The sequence below is a fragment of the Lepeophtheirus salmonis genome, chromosome 6 (assembly GCF_016086655.4).
Source record: "Lepeophtheirus salmonis chromosome 6, UVic_Lsal_1.4, whole genome shotgun sequence".
Classification (NCBI taxonomy): domain Eukaryota; kingdom Metazoa; phylum Arthropoda; class Copepoda; order Siphonostomatoida; family Caligidae; genus Lepeophtheirus; species Lepeophtheirus salmonis.
Window position 1 is genome coordinate 2,457,136 of NC_052136.2, and position 8,528 is coordinate 2,465,663.

An 8,528-nucleotide genomic window follows, 5' to 3' on the forward strand; every position below is an offset into this window, starting at 1 on the left:
TGATCGATGTTGCGTGAATGACTGAACATAAGTAATCATGATTCTTTGATTTCATTATTTTTTTCAACTATCTTGTCACCTCTTTCCTTACAGTCTTCTTAAACAAGAATATTCAGAGGCTTGAAATTTGTATCAAAATATTAAAAAAAGCTGTTCCCAAATTTTGTAGACTCGTAAACAATCTTTGCTAAACAACGTTATCCTATATATCAGGGATTCTCAACCTTTTTTTAATGATGTACCAATTGTGAAATATTTATTAAAGCCCAAGTAACCCCTTACCAGCACAAAACACTGGGGGGTAGAATTTTTTTAAGAAGAAATCCAAAAGTAAAAATTTCTTTGAGAAAAATTTTACAAATTAAATTTTTTCGAAAAAAAATTTCAAAAATAAATAGCTTTTGTCAAAAAATGAAATCTTTGGGTAAAAAAACAAAAAATAATTTCCAAAACATTTAAATTTTGTGGAAAAAAATATACAAAAATCCTTAGGTATTTACAAAAAAAAAAATTCTCTTACTCAAATCATATTATAAGCAGCTGATATTTATAAGGGCCATAATTCAATAGTACTATATGTTTGGCTCCTGCATTTTCCTCGCACTCTTTTTTTCCTTACAAAAATGTCAACTCTAGTTATACTATACTTATGCTCAGTTTCCAAAAGGACAGGAATCCATTTTTTTGTTGATCCCTCGTTGTATATATAATATTTCCGTATATATTTATATGAGGCCGCGTAATTCAAACTTCAAAATTATAGGGCAAATTTCTTCATAGAAATATGAAAATATTTACAATATATAGGTATATTAAATTTTAAAAATTTTGAAGAAATAAAATGACAACGATCGTCTGGACTCATGGAGTATTAATGGATAAAGAGCCGTTGGTAAGATTGACTAATTTGGTTAAATACCAACTGATTTTGGACCTTTTTTCGGTTTCTGTTTTTGAGGGAAGGTTGCGTGACACAATGAAGGTGCCATATTTCTAAGGTCTAAATTATAAATACTATCGTGAATGGATACCATTAACAAGGACAGGGCCAATTTTAAGTCCTTCATTGAGAACCCATACAATCATAATATTTTTAGAAAAATAGTAAATGTTTTATTTTCTTGAGTACCACGATTTCTTGTCCTCACATTCTTTAGTTATACAATTAACAAAAATATTTATTATTTATTAAATTAAATTATTGTCAATGTCAAATTTATTTATTCTATTCGGCGCCCATTTGCATTACAGATGACGACAAGCCTCTTGTAAAAGAATTGCAAGTATTACAAATGAATTTAGGTTAAATAGCCGCCCACTCTTTGTCGACAGAATCCTTCATGGCATCAACGTTCGGGTGATAGATGCTACAGGCCCTCCTGTCGATGTGTCGAAAGGTCGAGGGGATTAACATCTGGACTGTTTGGTGGTAACATTCTCTTGTGCCAGAAAGTGATGCTGTTAGCTGAGAAATTCTGAGAAATTTTCGTAGTTTGAGCAGGGTCCTCATCTTGCTGGAAGACGACGTTGCTGTGGGGGAAATTTGATACCATAGATAAGACGGAGGGCCCCAGAAAAGGCAGCACATCTTAACATTGTAGATGGTCATTGCAATGTTATAATAACAATAATTCTGATAAATATATTCTAATAGTAATTGTTTCGGCATCAGTAATCAGTAAAAATGCAGTCTTACTCTAGATCTTATTTTATTTAGATCCAAATCCATCCGTATACGCCCTACCTTTACCTGGTGGAGGAGGGAAGATCAATACTATAACTACAACTGATTTTAGGTCGTTTTCCAAATTATTTTTAGTAGAATCCATATGCAATATACAACTTCAACGAAGATAACGACGTGATAACAATTACAATCTTTAATTTTAACTTTTTTTAAGTAAACAAATACTGTCTAATATGAGGATAAGTTATGTTTATTACAATTAAAACAGGTCTACAGGGTGTGGATTTTAAGTCCAGAAAATGTAAGGATAATGTATATTAAAATTATTTTCGGCAAAATTAATTCAGGCATTCACAAAGCTTTTGCTTTTACATGTAGGGTTTCATAGACGGGGAACTCATTGTCTATGGTGGTCAATACCTCAGGAATGGAAGCCCCCAAGGAGTCAACAGTGCTATGTGGACGTTACTTGGACTCTCTTTCCAATACGCCTCAATCATAGTAGTCCCAGGTCCGGTCCGGTGAGTTAGGAAGCCACATTTCCTTTTCCTTTTGATTTAAGAAGTCTGGAATGCGTTTCTTGCTCTCAGAACGATCATAAGTCTTCCCTGCAGGTGTTCCCGGCCATTCAGACTCCTTGAATGCCATGACAATATTGCATACAGCTGATTTGGATAATTCTTATCTCATTAATCTCCTTGGGCGTGCACCCGGCAATCAAGAAAAGAATAATCAGGGGCGTCTGCATGATTATACAGGGGGCTTGGGGTTTGGATTTTGATTTGGAAAAAAACTCCAGAAGTTGAAACTTTTGGGAAAAAAAATTTCAAATTTTTTTTTTTCAAAAATCCACAGCTATTCATAAAAATTATATGTTTGGAAAAAAATTTCAAATATTAAATTTCATATATTAAACTTTTTGAGAAAAAAAAATTAAAAATCCACAGCTGTCAAAACAAAATTAAATTTTTTTGAAAATAATTTCAAAAATCCATATTTTATTCTCAAGAAATAGAATTTATTTGAAAAAAAATTCAAAAATCCCCAGTTGTTTAAAAATAATTAAATTTTTTGGAAAAAAAAATCAAAAATTCAGTTCCAAATGTTAATTTTTTTTGGAGCCAAAATTTCAAATATTAAATTTTCTAGTAAAAATAATAAAATTCCTTAAGTTGGGTATGGGACGCAACATCCCCTAGAGCCAACTCCAGCAGAAGTCATTGATAATAGCCTAAGGCGTTTGTATTTGGAAGACATATCAAGGATTGTGTATTTTTACTAATACAATTTTGTCAACTAAATCTGATGAGCAGATTTTCATAAACATATATCTCAGGGTTGTCAAGATATTAAGGTCTAAACTTGTTCTGAACTTAAAATCCCCACCCTGTACTTAAGTACAACGAACGCATACAAACAAATATTTAAATACAAATGAAATGAATGCTTGTTAACCCAGACCTGACATTTGTATATAAACATATTAATATAGGTATGTTTGAACAGATACAAACTTACGCTTTGACTTTGTTCCGCCTTAAATGTGTATATATCAGTGTAGTAAAGGGTCATTCCACTCAAAAAGGCACTATTCGGCATGGGTAGAGTTTGAAATGTACATATACTAGGAGACCAAGAGTTAGTCAAATTTTTTCTATGGGAGGAAATATTGTTATTAAATACTATTGTAAGTAAACAAATTACATGGTTTTAAGATGTTTTGCCCCAGGAAATTTCGCAAGGTCTGAAAAGTTTCTGACTTTACAAAAAAACAATTTTTTTAAAATAAAGTCTCCATATAACTCCACAAACTTCATCCCCCAGCGATGTTCCCATTTTTGTAACTTTGTATCCTTGCCTTTCTCTGCAAAATGATAGTTCACGAGACACTTTTTGTTTTTTGCTGAATTACTGCGAGTTGGATTGATTTCGACGCATCAAGTTTTAACACAACAAGCCTATGTTATCGGCTATTGTTTGAATCTATTTAAAGGTTACACTTTCAAAAATAAATATTTCATGACAGCTCGAAACTCGATTTTCACATTAACACTCCCATCAACTCACTCAAACGACTTTTACATAACAACTGCACCTCCAAAATGGCTGATACTTTTGTGAGTCACTGTCAATATATGCTAAATAGATGCATCTACCTTTTATTTATAAAAATATGTCTCCTTTCCCATAATTAAACAAGTTTCAACTTCAAGGGGGGCTCAGAACTATCGAGACAAACATAAATAATTCTTGAACATAGGTCTGCTCCTAATACGTGGCGTAATCATTTGTAATGGGAAAGGGGGGGGGGATGTATTCACCAAGATATCTCCTGGGATTTAGATTGAAATAACGCAAAAAGACAAATTATACATGTTTGTCCTATTCCGGAACTTATTGGTACAGCGTTGATAATATTTGCTTGGGTAGTTTTTTTAAAGTTTTGCCGCGAGCCCAATACTTGTAATTGACGAGGTAGATAATCCCACTTTTTTCTCCTCAAATTGATATACGATCTAACAAGGTTTGAGTTCCAAATCAAAGTTAAAAATTTTTGCTTCAAACTTAGGGATTACATTGAAATCAGTTATCTCTGAAGTGACAGCAAATTTGGATTAAACCACTTTAGCTGTACTCCCCATTATTTCGAACTTGTTGAGAAATATACGATATTAGTAACAAAAAAAAACCAAAATTATTTTTTCATCCATGAATGAGTATTTTTTTAAATTTTTTCAAAGTAATACGAAGAAACTCGCAAATGCGTGACTATTAAAGCCTTTTTATGCGTAAATTTATATTTATATAACATTTTAAGTTTATAAAGTACAGTTTTAAGATTATAAAAAGATCAAAGGTCACAAAAAAGTGAACTTCTTCCATTTTATTTTAACGTGTGTACTAGGGTGTCCAATTTTTAGGATGACCTGTTATTTCCATATTTTGTTGTATTTAAACCAAAAAATTATGTTCCTAAAGACTTGTTCTTCAAAAGGCGTTTTTTTACTTAGATAGTCATTTTGACAATGACTTTTTTTAAACGACATTCTATAATTGTTAAGGGATTCAGAAGTTTAAATTTCAAAATTATGGGTTGAGTTTTCGGAAATTAAAATTTTTAAGTTATTTTGTTGAATTTCACAGAGGGGGGGGGGAGGTTTGGCCAAAAAAATTTGTTTTCCAGAGTGCTTAAAAGATCATTTTGCATTCAAAAAGTTGGGCTAAAATTAAATTTGCTCATTTTCATGAATTAAAATAGTGAGGAACGTTCGTTTGCTGTCAAAAAAAAATAATTGTAAAAAATTGTTAGAAAGAATATTTTATAAATGAAACTAATTGCAACTTTGCTGCTAATTTTTTGTTTTTTCTAACCTTTATGAAAATCAGGTAATAGCCTCCACTTTTAATTTACAAAGAAATTATTTTTCTAAATTTTTTTTTTTGGAAAAAATTTATATATTAATAACTTATAAATATTACATTTTTTGGAAAAGAAATTTAAGGTTGTTAAAAAAAAATCGAAAATTAAATTTCAAATATTAAATGTCTTGAGAAATATTTGATAAACTTAAATTATCAAATATTAAATTTCGCAAAAAAAAATTCTAAAATCCACAGTTGTTCACACAAAAATAATTTTTTGGAAAAAATATTTCAAGTATTAAATCTTTTGTAGAAAAATTTCAAAAATCTATAGATATTCACAGAAAATTAAATTTTTTGGAAAATACAATCTGAAAAAATAAATCAAATTTGAAATATTAAATTTTTTGAAAAAAAATTCAAATATTAAATTTTCTAGTAAAAGCAAAAATTCCGTATCTCACAATCCAACAGGTAGTTAGGGCTTGGCTGTCGTTTCTTAGTATATACTAGAGTAGGTTTGTCGTGCGTTGTCCGGACATTAAGAAATTAAAATTTTATTTTTGAACTCTTCTGCTTTACTTAAAAGAAAAAAAGATTCTCGGCGCATGTTAATATATATCTTTCCACAACTTTAATATCATTGTCAAAAATCCAATGTCCTATTCCTTCTTTTTTTTCTTCTTTAAAACTTGTAACCTGCTTTAAAAAAGTGTGCAATGATTCTTGCCAACAAATTGTTAAAGAATTCTTATAATTTTACGGTCTTCATTTTTTGTTTTATATAAAATAGTCCTTTGTTAGTCAAAAAAATCGTTTCAGAAAAATGCTATTTAAAGGCTGCCATTGCCTTCAATGCCAAAAATATATTACCAGAATCATCTCTTGGCCCTTAAAAACCTATATTAAAAATTTCAACAAAATTCATTCTTTGGTTTGGGCGTGATTCTCAGATAAACACACCCACACACAAACACCCACTTTCGCATGTAATATTTAGACAATGATGAAAATCCAGTGTAGAAAGGGCATGTTAAAAAAAAACCGAAAATCAGAAGAATTTTGTGGAGGAGAGAAAGAAAAATGCTCATGACATTTCATCTACAATCAGCTGTGACAAGGAAGGCAGAAGAAAAGGATATAAACAAGGGCAATTGCTATAATTATGTTACTCTTATGTCGATCCGCAATTCTACTTTGAATCCAAAAAGGATTTACAATAATTACTCCGCAACAAATACTCGGGGTTACAATAATAATGATAACTGCTGTGGAAAAGAAAATTTCTTCTTTATACTACCAATTACAAATGAACGGGCCAGCTAAAAAAACACATCGGATTTTCATCACTGTATATACCCATCCAGGCTTCTAGGCGTTCTCCAATTTTGGCGTTCCGTTCAGTTTTCCGTTCAACTTTTCTTTTTTCCTTCATCATTTAGCCATTATTTTCGTTCTGTTCCCCATTCCATTCAGGGTTCCAATTATAAGGCAGTACCAGGCGTGTACAGTATACATACATACGCTATCCCGCTCGTTAAATGAAGCTCTACAGTTTTTAAAGTATAAAAAGTCGTATAGTCCAAATGAGATTGCTAAATTAAATTGAACGCAGAAAAATGAAAACTTATGTCTGGGCGCCAAAGCTGTAAAATTTTCTGTAAAATTTCTATATCATAAATAAAAATTAATCACCTCAAGTTTGAAACACACATAGCCGACTAAAAATTACAATATTTTATTTCATAGATGTAGAATAGCTATATCCGTTGTGATTCAATCATATCGATCTTGTCTTAAGCCCATATATAAATACAGATGAATTAAGTCATAATTAATTATCAAGATCTATTATATATAACTTATGACTAACTCTTAATAGTACTGAGTCATTGTAATAAAATTGCATATTTGTAGCACGTCAACCCAAAATGAAGTTAGAATATTTTTTTTCAAAATTGAACATAAAATACAATTTCCATCAAATTATAGTTCATTTCAATGAACAAATGATTCTGATTAACCCTTTAGAGGCACCGCCAATTGTACTTAAAGTAGCCAAAATTAACAAACACATTTATAGAATTAGGAAATTAATAAATTATATTTATAAGACAATATTAAGCCAAATTAAGTCAAATAGATAAAACTGAGTTTTTAAAATAGAGTTAATACTCTTGGGCATTTCAATTCATACCAGAAAATTTGAATTCAATGCCTTTAATTGACCGAAATATCTCTTTAAAATATTGCCTCTCATTTTATAAATATAAATGATTGAACCATTGTTTATATGCTTCGTGTATTTTTCATAAAAATAAATAGTTTTTTTTAACTAAACCCCAACATGTAGGCGACATTGAAAAATTACATTGCAGCCAAGATTAATAGAAATACTATTAACCTTGATTGCAACCAAGAACGTAAACATATTATCCAACTCAAATATCCACTCAATGTGACGTACTTTAAATCCATACGAAAAATTACAGCCAAAAATTAAAAAGCAAAGAGTGTGAGAATGTGTTTCCTTGAGTTCAGGATAAATTAAATTATTTCTGCGTAAAAGGGACATACACAATAAATATGTACTTTTAGAGTGGTTAATTCACATTTACACGAATTTTAATATCTGGGGTGTCTGCAGTGTTGATGGCTTTATGTCCCTCCCCAATTTCAAAAATTGCCCCTGAATTTGGATAGTTGTGTTTCTAGGATATTTATCCCGTAGACAACTACACCTCCTCCGAAATTACTATGCCCTATTGGAACGGAACGCTAAAATCTCATTTTTAGCATTCAGTGTTCAAAAAAATTCCGGTCCGTTCACAAGCCTTTACATATCTAACAAATTGCATGCTTTAATAGAAAAATTGCGACACTGTAGTTTTTGAGCCTTGATCACGAACTCCCTTAGGGTGAAAACTTTCATATGACGGATCTCCCAAGAAGTCTTAAGGCTATCTTCATGATATGTGTGACGTGGTGAATAGCAAGGTTCTTCTTGGGTAGGAGGTGAAGGGCCATGTATTTCTTGTCTCATTAAAACTTGTGAAGATTTTAGCTAATTAGCTAATGCCCAACAGGGCCAGTCAGTTGTTTTTTTACTACCACTAGTGAAAAGTTCACTAGTATAGAGGTACTTTTTTTAAATTAAAGTTTGTCTTTTTAAGTTAAATATATTTTACTTAAAAATCACACATAATATTTTTGTTTTGTTTTGTTTTTTAACATTTTTTATTAGGTTTATATATTTTACAGAATATACATATATAAATAAACCGGAGCAATTGCGTGACAAGTATATAAATAAACATTATAGTTAATACTCTGGTGTAGAATTTCAACTAATATTCTAAAAAATTAAATAAGCAAATGAACAATAACGATAAATATTTGTTAAAATTCATAAAACCTTTTTTAAAATATTTTTACGAATACTTAAATTCGATGGGAGGTACAAGATTTCTTCCCTTGC